We start from the raw sequence: 20,040 nt of genomic DNA on the forward strand, positions 1-20,040 counted from the left end.
TTAAGAGGCCTCCAGAAAAATCAGAAAAGGAAAGGCAAAGTTTGCTTTAGGGTCTGGAGCAAAATATAAACCCCTAAATTAGCCACAACAGGGATCCAAAGGGATAGCTACCAGCTAGTATATTGATATGGTATGTAGTTCCACTGTTAGAAAAAAAAAGTGAGATTTAAGAAAGACCTCAAAGATAACTTATGCTTTTTTGTCATAGTAACCTAATAGGGTACTGGATAGGGATGGACCTAAATAGTGATGATTTTCAGGTTAACAGAGGCACCTACAGGACCAAAAAGATCCTTTGCACAGGTACATGTGAGCAATACATAATTGAGTTCATTGACATTATGTTGTTGGATTTATGGACTACTGTAGTGATTTTAGTGAGCCTAGTTCTCTGTCAATGAACACATAATTAGAAATATCTACTTGACAAAATTATATTGTTTAAAAACAGTGTAGATCATTATAAGGTAAACCAAAATGCTATGGCCCATTCACTTAGCTACAGAATTGTTGACTGTAGTGTAGTCAGTAACTGTGAGATATGTTAAAACCATCTCTTTTTGCATCATGATATAATACAGTAGTGCCAATACAACTACCATAATGTCTCTTCGTGGAATTAAAAAGGCTAGAAACATGCTTTGAGTATTAGTCTTGCCAAACTGGGATTCTCTTTAAGGACTGTTATGTTAAAAAAACAAACAAACAAACAAAAAACAGATAAAAAAGTATAGTCAACAGTATTTGTTTTCTCCATGTTTGTTTTTTAAAGGTTTGTATTATCAAGGACATGAGGAATAGTCTGTAAAATCATGCTGTACAGTTGATATGAAAACATTGCCAACTCTTAGCCTGAATTGTCATGGATCCAAATCCTCATTATCTTATGTACCAAAGAAATGAGCTCTTGAGAAAAAGTAACAAGTTCTATCTCATTTTCAGAGTAGAGTCATTTGTAACACTGATGCCAAGGACAGACATGAACGTCTGTGTTTCTCAGGCATCCTCCAGAAAGGAGTCAATGCATATAATATACACATTGTGTGCAAAGTATGTACATGTTTTCTTAGTTAAGGGTGGAACTCCATGTCCATGTCCTTTTCTGATTCTTGGGACTTCATCTGGCTTAAAGCTGTGCAGTGCCTACGAATGCTGCCATAGTCTCAGAGAATTTATTTGAAAAATACCCCTGCTGTATCTTCAAGATACTGTTTCCTTCACTGAAAAACCTTCTGCTTCCTTTGCCATGTAGATCACTAAGTCTTGAGCAGAAAGGTTTGATGAAAACATCCTATGTACAATTGAGTGTGTCAACATCTTTCATCATCTACACATTGTCCAGATGAAGGTCTCTATGTTAATTTCTTTTTCCTTCAGGAAGAAGCTTCTGTGATGAGGATTGAACAAACCATAAGTTTAACAATATATCTTTAGGAGTCATTTTATTGCTATCTTCCTTTATCAGCAGAATAGTATTAGGTTTTCCCCCTACACTCATAGTTAGTCTAGTCTCAGGTTCTTGGCCACTGTAGCAGCATCAATATAAGGTACAGACTCCATCTCATGGAGCAGACCTGATATCTACTCAATAAGTGCCTCATTGTTCCCATAGCATTTGTGCCACAGTTGCCCTGGCATTTCATGTAAAATTAGGAACATGAATTTTTCTTAAAATTACAAACTTTTTAAAGTAAAATTTATGTGTGGTTTATATATTTGTTTTCTGTATGTAATATCTCATTTCATAAACATAGCAAGCTCAAAATTAATATGAATTTGAAGTTTTACAATCTCAGTAGAAAAGTTACAACTAAGGCAGAAACACTTCTCATGTGACCCTTGAACAATTTACAGTGATTGAGACATATCTTCCTAAGTCAAGCAAGAAATAGTTCCTTGATATGTGTGGGAAAAAAATTATGTTGGTTCCTAGTCTCTTCATGAGTGACTGATCTCAGTGCATTCCACACTCCTCCTAGATACTGTGGTGTTTCCATCTGAAGTTTTCTATTCTCATTCACTAAGTTTAAAAATGCTCACATCTCTCTCACAAGCTACTATTCAATAAGCATGGATAATAACATCATGGCCAAGAAATTCTCAGCATATTGTGGAAATTATTAATGTGCATTCAAATCACAAATGTATATGTGATCCGAAGTAGCATAAAACTCTAGATATGTTTCCTTGGACCCATCCAATTCAGGATCATTAGGGGCTGGAAACGTGTAACAATAGCATGCAAGTGACAATGGGCTATCACTATCCTTTGAGTATTAGTATTATACAAATGAGATTTCCTCTAAGGTTGTTTCTTTAAACAGTCTGAGTATATCAGCATACCTCTCTAAAACATAGTTTTAAAGTATCAAATAAGCACAGTAAAGACCAATTCTTCCAAAGCTCTGGTTGGTCACATAGAGAATAGAGAGATACTCCACTGGACCGAGGTAAGATGACTTTTATTCATTTCAAGTTTTGAAAAAGCTTGCATCCCACAGCTCCCAATTGTTATATCTGTAATTAAATCTATTCTCTAACCTTCTGCTTTTAGTCCTATATTCAATCTAAGAACTAAAGAATGAGGTGTCTTCCACTTCTTTTGATAAACCAGTAAATCACTTTACATGGAGTTTTCTAGATTCTATTTTTGGGTGAACTGTGTAAGGAACATTCTTTTATTAAAATTTATGAAAATAATAAATAATTAGGAAATTAAAAATGATCTTGTACTCTTGAATGACCTAGAAATTCTCCCCCTGCCTCTACCTTCCAAAGATGATTTGACCCTATCCTCCCACGTTGGGTGAAGGCCGTCCATTGTCCCTGGCATTATGAAATGAGATTTTTTTCAACTCTAGTTCCTCTTGTATACACTTTCCCAACAAATCTGCTAAGAGAGAATATGTTGAGTCAATTAGTTCATATCTGTTATTTAAGAAAAGAAAAAGAATAACTTAGGGCTATGACCTTAAGTGGGAATTTTATTCTCAAAAGTTTCATTGTGGTTTAAACATTAGTCAGTCACTGGCTTAGTACTTTTGGGAGTTGGTGAAACCTTTTAGACTGGGCCATGTTGGAGGAGGTCCTTAGATAATTGTTCTCATGACCTTATTCTTCAATAACCCCTTTGATAGTAGGCATCAGGGCATTCTTATAAAGGGAATATGTTAATCGACTTTGTAGCTGTGATACAGTGCCTGAGCAAAAACAACTTAGAAATAAAAAAGTTTGAGAGGGCTCCATAGCCTCAGTGTCAGGCCTTGGGACCTCACCTTGAGCTGGATTCCACTTTGGGCCTGTTGCTGGATCTTCTTTTCTTCAGGCTCTTCTCCATTTCTGTCCCTGTAGTTCTTTCATACAGGAACAATTATGGGTCAGAGTTTTGACTGTGGGATGGCAACCCCATCCCTCATTCGATGCCCTGTCTTCCTGCTGGAGGTGGGCTCTATAAGCTCACTCTCCCTACTGTCAGGCATTTTATCTAAGTTCTCTCCCTTTGAGTCCTGAGAGTCTCTCACCTTCCAGGTCTCTGGTGCATTCTGGAGGGTCCCTCCACCTCCTACCTCCCTAGGTCACCTGTTTCCATTCTTTCTGCTGTCACTCAGGGCTTCAGTCCTTTTCCCTCACCTAATACCAGATCAGGTTTCCCTTTCCTTCCAACCCCTGTCCACATTTCCTCCCAGATCCCTTCCTCCCTCCCCACTTTGATTGCTTTCTTCTCCTTCCCCAGTGAGACTGAGGTGTCCTCATTTCAGCCCTTCAACTTGACCTTTTTGAGTTCTGTAGACTGTATCTTGGGTAATCTGTACTTTTTTTTTTTTCTAATATCAACTTACTAGTGAGTACATACTATGTATGTCCTTTGGGTCTGAGTTACCTCACTCAGGATGATATTTTCTAGTTCCATTTATTTGCCCACAAAACTCAGGGTGTCTTTATTTTTAATTGCTGAGTAGTATTCCATTGTGTAAAGAAATGAACCACATTTTCTGTATCCATTTTTCTGTCATGGGACATCTATCTGTGTTGTTTCCACCTTCTGGCTATCACAAATAAGGCCACTATGAGCACTCTCTAAAAGGGACCTATCATGACTGCCCTCTGGAAGACCCAACAAGCAGCTGAAAGACTCAGAGACAGATATTTGTACCCAAGCAATGGACAGAAGCTAATGACCCCTGTGATAGAATTAGGGAAAGGCTGAAAGAAGCTGAGGAGGAGGGCCACCCTGTAGGAAGACCAGCAGTCTCAATTAATCTGGACCCCAAGATCTTTCAAACACTGGTTCACCAAAAAGGCAGCATACACCAGCTGATATGAGACCCCCAACACATATACAGCAGAGGACTGCTGGATCTGTGTTCAATCAGAGATGATGCACCTAACACTCAAGAGACTGGAGGCCCCAGGGAATTTAGAAGTCAGGTAGGATGGGGCTATGGGGTAGGGTTGGAGACAGCCTCGTGGAGATACGGGATGGGTTGGAGGTATGGGATGTGCAACAGTCAGAGGGTGGAAGGGGGGCAGAATATAATCTGGAGTGTAAATAAATAAATAATTTGAAAATGAAAAAGTTTTATTGTAAAAGTCTGTTTAAAAGGATCTATGGTGACTTCGCTCTACTGCACATGGACCTCTGGTTAGACAGGGCATCTGGACAGGGGTCATGTTTAGAGACATGTCAGTATAGCTCATGTTGGATGGAACACAGATGGTGAGAGGATAGAACTGGAGATGATGCACAAGCTTTAAGGACATAACCCCAAGGCCCCAGTTGTCTTAGCTGTTTCCTATCTAGGTTTATATCTCTTTCCAATAGTTCATCAAAATGTGATCCTGTCAGTGAATTAATTCATTGACAGGTTCAGAGTCTTCATGATCTAGTCACTTTGCCAAAGCAGCTAAGCATCCATAAAGGACATGACATTCACAGGAAATTGCCAATATAAATCAAGACTAAGAAGGTAGAAAATGCTGCAGATGCCCTTTGATGGACAATGTGTCGAATAAATTACAGACATGCCTACTGACACTATTGTATTCATGGCACTCTGTAAATTATATGCTTCAAAGCAGCATGCTTCCCGGATGCCTTAGCTCACTTTAAGTCCCTGCATTTTCTCTGTTGTCTTCATCTGTTACCAAATCCTTTTCCCAAACCTCTGTCAAATGGTAATGTAAGCATATTTTCCCTTCAGTTTCAAAATTGTTTTAACATATTTGTTGGCTATTATCTATTATGCTGACATATTTAAATAATTACAATATTGAGTTACAATTCACCTTTTCTGAAAAAAAAAATGTCAATATGTATTCAGTGGGGTATTTTCCTAGTTGCACAGAAATATAGTGCAATCTCACAAAACAAAAAAACCTCTGTTCTGAAAGATGCTAATATACTTAATTCCAGTTTATATACATGGAAGAACTGTGCTTCAAATTTTTAAATTTTAATTTTAAACACTTATCTTGAAATTATTTCACTGAAAGATGTATTGGCAAAGCAAACATTTCAAAATAATTCTTTTTATATGTATTAGGGTTGGGGACAGGAGGAGAGGGATATTTATCATTGTAAACTTCCATGGCTTGAACTACAAGTTTTAAAATTTACCAGTCCTAAGTAGTAACAGCCATTAGGATCAGTTAAGAACCTGCTATACACCATATGACATATACTCTAAAGGCATTAACATTTTAATGTATGTCATAAGAGTTGGCAAGTTGATTCTTAGTGTTCTTCCAGAGGACATAAGTTCAAGTCCTACCACACAGATGGAGTGCTTCAAAACCAACTGTAAACCCATCGCCAAAGAATCTGATATTCTATCCATTTCTGGCTTCCACAGACATCTGTGTGTGAGTGTGCATATGCAACACACACACACACACACACACACACACACACACACACACTTCTTCAGGAAAAAGTATGATGCAGAAGTATGAGAAGTATTTTACTTTAAGGAAGTAAAATTAAGGAGAGATCTAGTAAGCAATTTCTCTAATCATGCTTCATTTTAGCAATAAAGACTTAGAAACCAGGCTGCAGAACCACTGGCATAACAAGGTATCTTTCAAAATTTAGCCAGATTTCTACCAATGGCTTACTTTCTCTAAAATATTTAAACTGAATAAAATTAAGATCTCTTCTCTCTTCTCTCCTTTCTCTTTTCTCTTTTCTCTCTTCTCTCTTCTCTCTTCTCTCTTTTCTCTCTCCCTCTCCCTCTCCCTCTCCCTTCTTCCTCTCTTCCATTTAGTTACACCTCAGATATCTCGAGGTCTTTTTCTGACTCCCTATCTTTTCAGAAAAAGTAACCCTTAGAGGTATAATAGCAATAAGTTCAGTTTGGAAATACATTTCCTTTATACTTGCTGAAACAGCTTTCTACAGTAATATTCCCACAATATTTCATTTGGAATATACAGCCTTTTTAAATTGGAACAAGCTTTGGTTTTAGCTTTTGTTTGCTTTGTTGCTGTTGTTCTAGGTGTTCATTGTTGTTGTTCATGTTCTTTCTTCAGTAATCACATACATATGCTCATTGAATTTCCAGTGGTATCTAACATAATGCATAGTTTATTACTTTCTGAACAAGAATATGTTTTGAAGGACTTGGAGTTACAGTGATTTTTTGCTGGCGATCATTCAAGTTATTGTACAAAACATTTAAAGATTTTCTAGTAATGGGATTGTTAGAGAAGCACACAAAAGTATTTGGAAAATTAAAACATTGAATATAAACACAAAAGCAAAATGAGCTATAATTCATCAATTGTTCATCGGTTGTGAAAGGGCTGTGTATTCAAGCTCTTGATCAAAAAGTTAGCCCTCATTAGCTGGTAATTTCCATATAGAATTGGTCAGATTTTATGCCCACTGCAGTTTTAATGGAAATTATTTATAAGTTTTCAATTTTAGTCAGTCCTACACATATCCCTCTGATTATCAAACTCAGTTTTCAACCACCTATATTACCATTTTATGATACTTTATTAATAAAAACATCTGAAACAATACAAAACAGCCCTTTTCTGTCTCCAAGTCACACTGTCTGCTGCACGCAGGGCTTCCCAAGAGCCATGACCAGAAAATGTTTACTCTTTTTCCCCCACTTAATATTCTGTAATGCTTATAACTCTTTCCCAACCACCACTACCCCCCCAAAAAATGGCAGAGAGAATTATATTGCATTGTTCTGTAGCTCTAGAATGATTTTACTGTTCTCTTTTAAATAATTGATCAGAGCCATATAAATTCTAAAAATGATCTTTTTTATTTGCCGTTGTTTGACTATAGCTAGCTCAGTTTTGGGTTCTAAAGTATTTTTCTTTGTTCATTGAAATAAAATATGAAGAATTTTATATATGTTCTCAAAAAGGTTTCCTGTAGGTATTGTATAATCTTATACATCTTTTTCTGTTGTGTTTGTGATTCGTGACCATGTGTTTGTTTATATTACTAAAAGCCATCCACTGGGCAGAGATAATTCATGTCTTTAAATCCAACACCTTGGAGGCAGAGTCAGGCAGGTCTTTGAGTTCAAGGCCAACCTTGTCTACAAAGCAAATTCCAGGACTGCCAGAGCTACACAGGGAAACCTTGTTTTGAAAAGACAAAGCAAAATCTAAAGTATTTGCTTTCAAAGAGAGCCTGTCTTACTTTCTTTACATCAAACAAAAGCGGATATTTCAATTTCTGGTATGCTCTAAAAGTCAACACTCTTAAATACCTAGAAAATAAGAAAAATGCTTATTCTTTTTTTTTTTTTCATTTTTAATTTTTGAAAGCATGGCAGTCTTTGGAATCCCTAAAATACAAAAATTATTTTGAAACAATGGATCCTTTGAAAATATATTTTAGCATCCTTTTGATTTGGAAGGTCCATTTTCCCAAAACCCAGAGACTCAGCAAACTTAGTCTGTGTGAATTAAGCAGACAGTGGTCAGGGAGGTATGATACCTGTATTATTCCATATGCCTTTTCTTAAATTAGGTCTTGCATCCTGATTATGTAATAATCCTTTGTTTAGTTTTCTATAGAGCTCAGCAATTGCCCTGTATAAACTCTAATACACATTGCTGCAACCATGCATGACTGTCATATACCTCTGGATTACTCTTATTTTTGCACTTCCTCATTTTGGACTTCCTCATTTTGTTTTATTTGTTTATTCTTATGCTTACAAAAGCATAAAAATGCATGGGTTCACACTTTTGCATTTATTCACTTATCATTTTTAAAGAAAACTTAAGTTTAAAATAAAGTTCTTTTCTGCTTAGGAAATAATAAGAAACTTCCTTGGCAGAAGGGGTACTCAAGCAGAACTATGGCAAAGAAGAGTTCTTGAACATTCAGGAAGCATTTCATTTGTGGCTTAGGGGCAAAATCAATTACCTTTTAAAGTAACTCCATTTTCTTTTTATGAAGTATTAAAATACCGCCTCCAGTCCTGCAGTCCTTTAAAGACAAATTCAACATTTAAAGTTCACCTTTCATGCTAGAATCTTTCCAGCATCCATGTAATTAATACATTTACTCGTGTAAATGTAAAGAATCACTTAAGTTTATTCTTCTGAAATTCTGAATGACACAAAGACTTTTAAATAAATCAATTAATTAAAAATTTGCTAAACATATTGTTATCTGTGTTTGTATATTTCCCTTTTTGTTTTACCTATTTCCAACAGTAGTGATCATTCTAAATGCTTCAGGAAAATCCCAGAGTCCATCAGAAATAGTTTTAAAAGATATTCTCTTGTATACATCATAATTTCTTAATGTTATTGTTGGGAAAGCCTTACTCATCTCCTCCTTCTCTTGCTTCTTCTCTTTGTGTCGATCATTCTGTCTCTCTGTCTTTCTGTGTCTCTGTCTCTGCTTCTCTCCTTTTTCCCTCCTCTTCCTTCAACTTGTCTCTTCCTCATTCCTATGCTGTCCGTTGTCTAATTCTTTCAGCAGTTCAATTTCCTGAAAATTTCATGGCCATGGAAATCATGAGATAAATAAATATATAAAAATTCATATCTCTCTTAAACAAAACAACCAATAATTAGTGAACAGTAAGAATCAACCTACCTTCTTACCTTCTAAAAGTATTACTGAAGTTGGAATCACAGTCTAGCCCTAAGTCAGATCGAGCCACTTGTCCTCTATAAATCAGTTAAGAGAATCAGATTTTAAAAAAGCAAGGCTAGGAGTGGTGGTGCATGCCTTTAATCCCATATATATGAGTTCAAAGCTAGCCTGGTCTACAAAGTAATTTCCAGGTCAGTCAGGGCTGCACAGAGAAAACTTTTCTCAAAACACCAAAAAGATAAACCAAGCAAACAAACAACAGAGAGTGGGAAGTGTAAAGAGCAGATTTACTCAATACTCCACAGTGGAGAAAAGAAACAGAGATTCGGCAACCCCTTCACATACATCTTTGGGGTTCTGAAGTGAGAGTGTAGTTTAAATAGATGACGTTATCAATTTTATTCCATTTTATTGTTGTTTGTGTCTAAAAGCATGAATGTGGCATTTAAGATGTCAAGTATCTTCCTGTAAACTTTTCATAAATATTTTTAAAATATTGGGTTGATAGAAATACTCAGTGAATAGAGACTTGGCTATAGGCCTGAGGACCTGAATTTGATCTCTAGGATTCACATGGTAGAAAAAGAACCAAATCTGGGCAAGGTCTTCTCTGAATGCCACATATCTGCACACACACACACACAGATTGAGAGAGAGAGAGAGAGAGAGAGAGAGAGAGAGAGAGAGAGAGAGAGAGAGAGAGAGATGAGGAAGAGAGAGGGGAGGGAGACATGTCTCTCTCAGACATACAACACACACATACACACAGAAACACACACACTCCACTCTCATGCACACATGAACACATGAAAATAATAATATTGTTTTTAATGGACTGTCATTTATTCAGTATAAAACTTTTTTGGTAATAAAAATTTTTGGTTAGGTGTGTTCAGTACAGGTGAGACACACTGGAGTCACAGAGCAATATGCATTAACAGGACATAAGATTGTGGTTTTTTTCTTCAGAAATATTTCTTCATTTTTTTTTATCTATGCTAAGAAGTTGGTATATTTGTATTCTCTCAGTCTACTTGAGATTAACAATTCAGGATGGTTTGACAATTCATTCATATTCTTCTCTTTTTCCTACCTAACTTCTTGCCCTCTCCTTGCTTCCCCTCCTTTTCCTCTCCTCTCTTTCTCTATCCCAGAAGTTTTATTCTGTAGCCCCAGCTGACTTGTAACTCTATAGGCATGTAGACCAGGCTAGCCTCTAGCTCAAAAACATCTCCCATCTCCTGAATCCATTATTGAATGTCTGCAGTATGAAGCTTATAGGGGAGCTCTTGATACCCATTGCTCTTTCACGCAGGGCATCATTCTTCAGTGCTTCTGCAGTACTCTGGATTATTTTGTAAAGGCTTTGCTGTGTACTCAAGGCTCTAACTAAATTACTGAAACAAGAAAAAAAAAAAAAAACTTGTAAGAAAAGGATCTACAATAAGTGAGCTTCCAAAGTGACTTTTAAAAAGTTTAAAGAAAACCGCTTTCAGCTAAAAGTAGCAAAGAACATAAAAAATAGAGAAACATAATTATTTTAAAATAATAATATATTTAAAATATCTGTTTTACATTAAATTTAACTATTTAAAAAATAATACAACAGAGAAAATTCTTATATTATAAGCCAATAAAAGAGGAGTGAATACCATAGACTGGTTCATTTTTATTCTACCATAAGTCTGGTACATGGTAAAGGACAATTTTTTGTTATTAATCCTTTGAGAATCTCAAAATGAATTTTGATCATATTCACCCTTCAACTCCTCCCAGATCAACACTCTACTTCCCTACCTACTCAACTATCTTTTCTCTCATTTTTGTTCTTGTTCACTTTAAAAATCCATTGATTACAGTTTGTGCTTCATTGGTCTTTTGGATGTATGGCCATCCTAGAGATCATAGTTAACCTACCAACATCTCCACCATTAATGAAAGCTGATTATCCAACTCCCGGCTGCTACAAGTTACCAGTAGGTCATCAGCTAGAAGTGGGACTCCATGCCCTTCTCCCCACTGCATGCTGACATTCTGTCTGGCTTGAGCCTGAATGTTCTGTTGTGTCTGGAAAACACTGTTTCTTTGTACTCATCCTTTCTCTCTGGCTCTTTTCTTCTCTCTTCCACAATGGTGTCTGAGCCCTGGGAGGAAGAAATGTAATATACATGTTCTTTTAGGGCCGAGCACACTGCAATTACTCATTCTCTGTCCAGTGAGTAGTTATGTGACTCTGTGTTAACTTCTGTCTACTGCATATAGGAACTTCTATAGTGATTATTTAAATATATACCCATCAATGAGTATAAGACATTAGTAAGCATTTGAATAGTGGGTTGATGGAGAAGAATAATTTTTCAGTATAGAAAATGTATAGAATATGGAAATATTAAATAACCAATGCATTTTTATTTTAAAGGTGCAAATAGTAGCAAGATATTATGATTATAATTAGTTATCAATGACACATAAACAATAATTGGCAAATGGCACAATCATCAAACAGTGAAAATTTAAATTGAATAATAAATTTATACTCCTTTCTTCTATAATTCACCATGTCTTAATTTGAGGTATTGTGTGCACTGAAATGAATATGGTAATTGATGTGTATTACCTCATTGATAATTTCATAACTATGCATAGTTACTAGTTAATGTGTTGTATAATTTTGTGTATAATTCAATCACTTCATTTAAGCGACTTAACATTTCCAAAAATAAAGTCAGAATATATTCCATTTCTGACTAAACTATATTAGGATTTGTTTGAGTTTTTATTATTAATTTATATATTTGTAAAGCACATCATGTCCAAATTCTCCTCCTAGTTTTTCTTACACTAGCATGAAGACATAAATGATGTATTAGTTTGAAAATTGCATGAATGTGAGAAATAAACTTTGTGAAAGTTTTTCTATTACAGCATTTAAAATGTTACTTGAATAGAACACTTTAATTTGTATGACTTTGGCTTCAAAAAGTTGTCCTATGCCTGTGCTGAATCATGCACTCTAAAGCAATATGCTCTAAACAAAGTCAAAATGAGCTTTTCGTCTGAATTCGGAGGATAAAACCATTTTTAATGGAGAAAGTTTTTTGAGCCTTAAAAGAGAGACAAAAACCAATCTTGTTTCAGAGAATTTTTAAAACACATTTCAAGATAAAGACATGGTGAATGATGTAACATGCCAGAAAGAGTTTAGGTGAATAAATTTCTGAATCCAGGAAGTAAGGCCAGAGTGTTCCTCTGAGAGAGAGGTGAATCTGAAGGCAACCTTCAGCAGACTATGTGACTGGCAGGGAACAAAGAAACACTGAACTTTTTAGAGAACTGATATAAGAATGTAAAAAAAATATGTAGGAATGTAGGAAAGATTTCTTTTAAGGGAAGAGAGGCATGAGAACTAGTAAAAGCTTGAGTTTAATCAAACAGTGAATAGTAGAAGAAAAAATAATATTTTTATTATTTGAGGATATTCACCTGCCTTTCCCAAAAACTTCCAGATCCACCCAATTTCCCTATACAAACAACTTCAAGGGTTTTTTTGTTGTTGTTTTTGAACTTTATTATTATTAATGTTATTATTCTTAACCCATCTAGTCCAATTTGTGTTGCCCACTAATCATGTGTGGGTCATTCCCTAGAATATGCTCTGCCTACATAGGGTCACACTTATGACCCCATTAAGGAATTAAGGAATTTAGACATTCATTCTCCATCTCCCAACAGCTATCTAATGCCAATAGTTCCTCATTAGGGGTAGGAATCTGTGCTCAACTTCCTCCCTATGTGTTAAAGTTTTGTCTTTCTCAAAGTTGCAAAAGTCTTGTACATACTGTCACAATCAATATGAGTTCATACATAAAACTTTCCTGTTGTATCTGGAAAGCAGCTTCCTTGAAACCATCCACCACCTCTAGTGCTTAAATTATTTCTGCCCTGTCTTCCAGGGAGATTTCTGAGCCTTGGGTGGAAGAGTGCATAGGCACCAACACTTGACAGTGATAGTTGTCCACTATGCTGTGTGAGGTGACTCCTTAATGATCTTTGTGTTATTTGCTATCAACTATAAGAAGAGGCTTCTCCAATGAGGGTTAGAAGGTGCATTGAACACAGCAGTAACTCGTTAGGAATATCTTAATACTATGTCCATTTAGCAGAATAATAGTAATGTGTTCTCCCTGAAGGCCTACAGCCTGTCTTCCTAGCCACTGATTTTGATCCTATTAAGAACAGAGACTGGCCGGGAAGTGGTGGCGCACGCCTTTAATCCCAGCACTTGGGAGGCAGAGGCAGGCAGATTTCTGAGTTCGAGGCCAGCCTGGTCTACAGAGTGAGTTCCAGGACAGCCAGAACTACACAGAGAAATCCTGTCTCAAAAAAACAGAGACTGAAGGAAAGGCCATCTAGAGACTGCCCCACCTAGGGATCAATTCCATCTGCAGACATTGAAACCCAGACATTATTGCTGATGCCAAGAAGCGCTTGCTGACAGGAGCCTGGTACGGCTATACCCCGAGAGGCTCTGCCAGTGCTTGACCAATACAGATGTGGATACTCACAGCCAACCATCAGACTGAGCACAGGGACCACAATGGAGGAGTTAGGGGAAGGACTGAAGGTGCTGAAGGGGTTTGCAACCCCATCGGAAGAACAACAATATCAACCAACCAGACCCCACACCAGAGAGTACACATGGGGGGACCCATGGCTCCCGCTGCTTATGTAGCACAGGATGGCCTTATCTGGTATCAGTAGGAAGAGAGACCCTTGGTTCTGTGAAGGCTGAATGACCCAGGATAGGAGAATGCTAGGGCAGTGAGGCGAGGCAGGAGTTGGGGGTGGGGGTGGGGGTGGGGGAGTGAGTGGGAGAGCAACCTCATAGAAGCAGGGGATGGAATGGGGGTTTGTGGAGGAAAAACCAGGAAGGGGGATAACATTTGAAATGTAAATAAATAAAATAGCCATTTTTTTTAAAAAGAGTCTCAGTAACAGATTACATTTTGTGCATTCAGCTTTAAATCCAATCAGAAATTGACTGGTTACCCCCGTAACATTCTTGCTTCGGTTTCAACAACGAGAATAGCTTGTCTGACCTGTCATTATTGTAGCTCTCAGGATTCACATATGAATGAGATTGCTTGCCACATCCAACCTGATTGTGTGACGCTCTAACGAGGGGCAGTAAGAAAATGAAGAAAGGGCAGTGGCACTAAATAAATGTCGGAGGCAAATATCAAAGCTGGTGTCAGTTGGGCTACGCATGCTCTGATAGATTCACGCCTATAACTTCATCAGCCCATGACCTCATCTGGTTATTTTTTTCTTCAGTACATGGGGAGCAGTTAGATAGATGAAGGAGGAGGACCAGTCTATTGGGGACCAGTCTCATGGTGTAAGCATCCAAGAGGAGGAAGCTAAAGTTGCCACTTTTTTATATAATTCAGTTAATCATTTTCAAACATTTGTGCTGGGACAGAGAAGGGCTTTGCTGCTTCTATATGGATCGTATTGTTTGGTCCTTGACATAACAGGCTCATATAAACAATGTAAGTTACCTCAGAGCTTCATTTGCTCCCTACAATTGAGGATTACTTTTAACTCCGATAACATGTATAGTACCTTCTAACACTATTAAAGTTAGCCAGTAGGGACAAAGTTTCTATGTAAATTGGAAGAAATTGTAGCAAAATTCAGTAAGCCTTTGTGCAAGATAAATAATAAATAATAAATAATAAATAATATAAAGGTAAATGAGTATATCAAGCTTTCCTTCATAAAATATATTTTTTAATTAACCATCAAAACATTAACTTTCTTGTTGAAGGTAAACTCTTCCAAATCTCTTATGGACAGAAATTAACTTGGTCTGTGTTCTCCTACACTAGAAGATAGATATTTTTTAAACAGAAATTATTAAATTTAAACATGAAAACAATTTAGGTTTACTTTTGCTACTCCTGTTGGTTAAGATAGTCAAGGTTTGGTTTATAATTAGTTTTTTCTTCTCTATCTGAAAGGACAGAGACGCTGCCCTGCTAAGGCTTCCATTATATAATTGATACTGTCAGCTTAATTGAATTAGAAAACCCGAAAACCTTCACCTTCCTATCATTCCCTCATTGTGTTTGATTAAAATCTAGGTAAATTGCAAATAGAAATCAGAGAAAACAATAGTTGAACCAAATAACATAGAACCTTTGAGAATTCATCTTTTGTCAATATGACCTAAAACTACTTATTATTGGCATTGTTAACAGATTTTTAAGAAATGCTTTTTAGAAAGGGAAACTACATTTAAAGGGATATTTTGTCTGTCCTTGTCACTAAGATTTATTAGCAAATTTTAAATAATACATATACATATATATAATATTTTCTCAACTGCATTTTATTATTCTGTATTATGTAGAAAGAGAAAATACTTATAGCACTTGAGTTTTTATTTTATCAAACAGACACATTGGAGGGATAGGCCAAATTTGTTTAATTTTTATTGCACAGCATATATGTGTGTATAAATATATATGATTCCACAGCAATATATGTTGAGCAGTCGTTTCTCAATCTGGAAAGGCATTTCAGTACATTAATTTTCCCATCATTAAATATCTTAACCTACACCTTAATATAGTACAAAAATTACCCAAAGAGCTTAGAAATTAAACCGGGCACTTTAAGAAAAAATGTTTTAGGTAAAGACATAGTAACTGTTGAATGTTAGTTGCCTCAAAACTTCTCTCCCTCTCTCTCCTTCCCTCTCTTCTTTGTTCTTCTTTATAAATGAATCTGAAGAAGTGAACTGGTAGGTGTAAATTACAGATTGGTGTTTATCGGGGGCAGGTAGAAGTTTTCCAAGTGACACAAAATTTCTATTGTGTTCATTTGGATATCAACACCCATTTTTCTAAGTTATTCATGGTTATCTTGGGAAAAGATATGTTGTTTGAACGAAAATTTCCCTCATAGGTTCATAGGTAGTGGCACTGTTAGGCAATGTGGCTTTGTTGGAGGAAGTGTGTCTCACTCACTTCCTGCTGCCTCCAGATCCATGTGTAGAACTCTCAGCTATCTCTCCAGCACCAAGTCTGCCTGCCTGATACCATGCTTCCTACCATACTGATAAGGAATTAAGCCTCTGAACTATAAGCTAGACCCAAAGGAGAATTTTCCAAGAAATGCTGTGGTCATGGTGTTTCTTCACAGCAATAAAACCCTAAGGAAGACAGAAAGGTTTGTGCTTTTGAAGGCTAAAATATAAAGTTATAAAGATAAGACAAATGTGTTCAGAGCAGTCTCTTTGTACTTGCCAAATGCCAATCATACGTTAGTGACCGCAAAGAAACCTATGCTTAAATTCTCAGTATTTTCATTTGTTGTTGTCATTTGTTTGCTTTGTTTTGGTACTGAGTTTGGGGCATGTGAGTGAAAAAAGCAATTTCCTGCGGATTTTTAAAACTAAGCAGGAAGGATATTCATTTATGACAAGGCTAGAGAAGATTAAAAAAAAGTCACATTTAACATAAAAAGTAGATTGTATTTTTAAATTTTTTTTAATTTTTTTTTTAACCTTGAGAAATGAAATGCAATAAGAACTGAAGTTAAGGCACATTTTATCTTAATAATTTACAAAATAATTTTAGAAAAAAATTAAATGGTTATTTCTAAAAATAAAATTGCCTCTGGAAAAAATCAAAACAATAAAAACAAACAAACAAAAAACAAAACAAAAAATTTCCTCTGAGAGGGTTTCTACTTCCCTCCCCCCTCCCCCCCCCCCCCACACACACATACACACCAGGACTCCCCTTCCCTGGGGCCTCAAGTCTCTCTAGGATGAAACACATCTTCTCCCACTGAGGTTTGACCAGGCAGACATCTGCTATATATGTGCCAGGGGCCTCTGATCAGCCTATGTATGCTCTAGGTTTAGTGCCTCAGTCTCTGGGAGCTCCCTGGTATTTTGGTTATTCTTTGGTTTCAGCTCCCTCTATTTCTAAACACACACACACACACACACACACACACACACACACACACTTTTGTTGTTACTGTTGTTCTCTCTCCGAATAGTTCTGGCTGTCCTGATGTAGATCAGGCTGACCTTGAAGTTGTAGAAGAATTGTAATCTAGGAACACAGCTGCAAGGAATCATATCATAAAAACCTTCTAGGCTGCAATGACATATCTTTACTCTCTCTGGCTAGAATACAGATAAGCTCTTAGTGTACACTATTTTAATTCCAAACGATGAAAGTACAGTTAGTTTATAGAAGGAAGCTCCATGTTTGAAAGTAACATTTAAGGGCAGACAAAGATATGAATCAGAGAAAGATTTGACAGGATGAGTCAAAGACAAGATATGCCCAACTAAAGAGATAGACAGGAAAGAAAGGCTACTTAAGAACAGCACAGGGAGAGGCAGACAGTTCACTTTCGTGGAGTTGAGTTCAGTGCAGTTGAATTAAGTGAGTGCAGTGCAGTGGAGTTGAGATTGTTCATGAGTTCATGCAGTTCAGTGTAGGTCAGCAGTGGCACTTGAAGCCAGAGAATAACCCAGACCCTAGGGAGCTCCCAGAGACTGAGCCACCAACCAGGAGCATACATGGCCTGGTCTTGTTGAACTCTGAAATCCAAAACCAGGGGATGTGCTCCCCGAGAAACTCACACAGATGGGATTCGCTGCAATAACATGAGGTTTAATGATAATAATAATCCAGTGCACTGGGGTTGTCTCGAATGCAGGCAAAAAGAACCCCAAGTTAAGGTTAAGAGCAGTTTTTATACAGTTTAAAGGGTGGACTAGAGAAACAATGACTAAGCACAATATGATTGGTGGAACAGTGTGACTTTTAAACTGATTGGTCTTTGGGGAATGGGGTGGCAAGGACCTCCCTTGTCTGTAAGTGGCAAGGATTGGTCCATCTTTCGGAATGTGTCTATGTGTTCTGGGCCCTCAAGTGAGTTCTCTCCCCTGTGGTCTGAAGAATGTTAAACTGCTTTTCCTCTGAATGTTAATCTAGCAGGGTAATCCAGCAGGTGTCCTTAGTGTCCACACTAAGGAATGTGCTCCTCCCAGGATGTGTGCTGGGGCAGTTAAAAATTAACTTTAACTAAAAATTAAGTTTAACTGAATTCTTACAGTCTGAGGCCCCTGGCACAAATATAGCAAAGGTTTGCCACTGATGGGAGAATATGTGCTTAATCCTCAAGAGACTTGAGGCTCCAGGGAAGGAGATGGGGGAGGGACACCCTCTGGGAGGCAAGGGAGAGGAGAAATTGGATGAGGAACTGTGGGAGTGAGAACCAGGAGTGGGAGGCAATGACTGGAATGTAAATAAATATAAATATAATAATAATAATAATAATAATAATAATAATAATAATAATATAAATATGTAAATGCATAAAAAGAAAGAACCAGAAGATTAGAACAAACTGCCAGAGTTAGTTTGAAGCCATGCAGACCAATTCAGTGAGAAGCTGAAAGAATCTAAATTTGAATCAGTCATCTTGGAGAGGAGTTTGAGCCAGAAGAACTGAGTAAAGCCAGCCAGCCAGAGTTCAGAAAGAATTACAGCAAGAGGCTAGCATGGGAGAAAGACAATACTTCATTTTATATATGTGAGTACACTGTCACTGTCTTCAGACACAGCAGAAGAGGGTATCAGAACCCATTAAAGATGGTTGTGAACTACAATGTGGTTTTGTTAGTATTCTGTCTAAACTCCACCTCCACAGTTACCTGGCAACAACCAGGTATACTCCTCCCCACAGTTACCTGGCAACCGCCAGGTAGGCCTGGCCCACTATAAAAGGGGCAGCTTGCCCCCTCCTCTCTCTATTAATCTCTTATTCTCTTACCCTCTTTCTCTTACTCTCTTGCCTCTTTGTCCCCTCCCCCCCTTCCTCTCTCTCCATGTGGTCATGGCCTGCCTCTACTTCTCTTCTTTCTTATCCTTCCACCTTCTCCCCACCTTTGCCCTATCTCCTGAATAAACCTCCTCCCCCTTAGTATGGAGTGGTCTGTTCTGAACTGCGGTTGGTTGGACTTCTTCTAACAACTAACAGTTTCTAGGAATTGAACTCAGGACCTCTGGAAGTGCTTTTAGCTGCTAAGCCATCTCTTCAGCCCCATAATTGCTGACATTTTATTTTGTGATTTTTTTCAATTCTATGTTTGATCAACTATCTGAAGTTGTTTTTTACCTGTCCCCTCTGAAGTCCATTTTTCCTTCTCTTCATATTGAAGTATTTCTTCCAGTTCTCTATAAAGCTGGCTTGCTGATAATAAGCTCCTTTAATCAGTTTTGGTTTTTGTTTGTTTGTTTAATTATTCAAAGTTTCTCTTTCTCTTTCAATTACAACTAATAGTTGTGCTGGGTATAGTAGTCTCCCCAAGCACTGGTGGTCTTTTAGAACCTGAGGAGCATCTGCCTGAACCCTTCTAGCTTTTAAACTTTCCATTGAGAAATTATGTTTTATTTTGATGGTCCTTACTTTGCATGTGACTTAACCTCTTTGTCTTGCAATATTCAATATTTTTTGTTTATTCTGTATACTTAACATTCTGACTGTTCTATGTTGTGGTGAGTTTGTTTTTTTCTTTTATCCAGTCCTGTGTATTTGTTGCTCTTTTCTTTGCATACTAAGTTGTTAATTAAATTTGGGAAACTTTCTTCTATGAATTTATTGAAAATAATTTATAAGTTTTGAGCTGGGTTTCTTTTTCTTCTTTATCTATGATTTGTAGGTTTGATCATTCCATAGAGTTCCACAGTTCTGGCATATTCTGTTTTTTTTTTTTTTTTTTTTTCTGGATTTTAAATATATTCCTTGACTGAATCAGATCCAGTTCTTCTGTCTTGTCTTTAGACTTTGATAGTCCACTTGACCCTTTCTTGTTGGTGATACTTTTTATTAAACTATTTTTTAAAGTTTTTCACTTCAAATTT

General features: G+C 37.0%; 1 protein-coding gene across 2 annotated transcripts in view; it reads left to right on the forward strand.

Moving 5' to 3' along the window:
* Nucleotides 1–20,040, forward strand: part of Mdga2 (MAM domain containing glycosylphosphatidylinositol anchor 2) — a 730,093-nt gene that overhangs the window by 503,990 nt on the left and 206,063 nt on the right. The window lies entirely within an intron of this gene.

Source organism: Arvicanthis niloticus, chromosome 11 (assembly GCF_011762505.2).
Source record: "Arvicanthis niloticus isolate mArvNil1 chromosome 11, mArvNil1.pat.X, whole genome shotgun sequence".
Taxonomy (NCBI): Eukaryota; Metazoa; Chordata; class Mammalia; order Rodentia; family Muridae; genus Arvicanthis; species Arvicanthis niloticus.